A 1,788-nucleotide genomic window follows, 5' to 3' on the forward strand; every position below is an offset into this window, starting at 1 on the left:
TGCAATTAGCGCTTCCTACTTGGCACAACTGGACACGAAGCCCCCGCAAACAGGTTCCCCTTCCCCTTCGCTCTGACTCACAGGTAAACTGAATTCCGAGAGCCAGAGGCTGATGAACCTGGCCCCTGAGCTCACCAGGGCACAGCCAATTTGAGGCCAGCAAAGGTGGTGCAGTGGTTAAGAGCATGGTTGCTAACCAAAAGGTTGTCAGTTCAAATCTACCAGCTGCTCCTTGGAAACACTATGGGGCAGTTCTACCCTGTCCTGTATGGTTGCTACGAGGTAGAATCAACTTGACAGCAATGGGTTTGGATTTTTTTTTTTAAGGCATCAGGAAGGAGCCCTGGTGGCGCAGTGACTAAGCGCTCAGCTGCTAACTGAAAGGTCAGCAGTTTGAATCTACTAGGAGCGCTCTGCAGGAGAAAGATGTGGCATTCTGCTTCCATAAAGATTTCAACCTTGGAAACCCTATGGGGCAGTTCTACTCTGTCCTGTAGGGTCACTGTAAGTCTGTCTATGAGTCAAAATTGACTTGAGGGCAGTGGGTTTGATTTTTGGTTTGGTTAAGGTGTCAGGCACCTCTTCCATGACAGCACGTATAAACCTGAAATGTCTCTTAAGCCATCCAGCTGGTACAAGACGTGTGGCTGGCTTTCAAGAATGGAGAACAAACCTCAAAGGAAGCTTCACCAAACTGGTGTGAAACTACCAGTGCCTCCAGCTTCATTTGCTTGGAGCAGGGCTTCTTCCTATGTTCCCTAAGGCCCAGGCAGCCCCTGGCATTTAGGGGAGGCATCAAAGGGAGGCCCCACCCCCATGGAGGGGATGGAACCCAAGACAGGGCCAAGGTGAGGGGCTGGGTCTTTCTGAGAGTCCCCCAGGGGTGGGGGAGGAATCTCATAATGCTTAGCAGATTAGGCTTTTGTTTTAGAGCCCTGGTGGTGTAGTGCTTAAGAGCTTGGCTGCTAACCAAATGGTTGGCAATCGAATCCACCAGCTACTCCTTGGAAACCCTCTGGGGCAGTTCTACTCTGTCCTATAGGGCTGTTTGTATGTTTGTTCTAGCCACTTACTAAGTGCTAAGCACGTGCACAGGTTATCTTAATCTTCAAACCATGCGCAGGGTGTGTACTAACTCCATTTTGTTGTTGTCGCAAAAATATAAATAACATGACATTTGCCAATTCAACATTTTTCACTTGTATAATTCAAAGACAGGAGCCCTGGTGGCACAACTGTTAAGCATCAACTGCTAAGGGAAAGGTCGATGGTTCGAACCCCAGCATCGGCTCTGTGGGAGGAAGCCCTGCACCTGTAAAGATGACAGCCAAGAAAACCATATGGGACAGTTCTACTCTGTCACGTGGGTGGGTTGACATGAGTCAGATCAACTCAAAGACACCCAACAACAACAATTCAATGAAACCAATGGCATCGATCACGTTGTACAACCATCACCAACATCCATGGCGGTATTTTCCATCCCCATGAACTGAAACTCAACACTAAAAAATAAAAAAAAAACACTACTAAACAAAAATTCTCCTCTTTCCCCTTCCCTCCCACCCGTGGTAACCACTGCTAAACTCTGATCTCTATAAATTTGTCAATTCTAACTGTTGAGTGCTAGTGAGATCATACCATGTCTGTCTTTTTGTGATTGCCTTATTTTGCAAAGCATAATGTCTTCAAGGTTTATCCATGCTGTGGCATGTGTCAGGACTTTATTTCTCTCTATGGCAGAGTAAGATTCCATGGTACGCATGCACCACGTTGTTTCCTGCATTT

The sequence above is a fragment of the Loxodonta africana genome, chromosome 3 (assembly GCF_030014295.1).
Source record: "Loxodonta africana isolate mLoxAfr1 chromosome 3, mLoxAfr1.hap2, whole genome shotgun sequence".
Taxonomy (NCBI): Eukaryota; Metazoa; Chordata; class Mammalia; order Proboscidea; family Elephantidae; genus Loxodonta; species Loxodonta africana.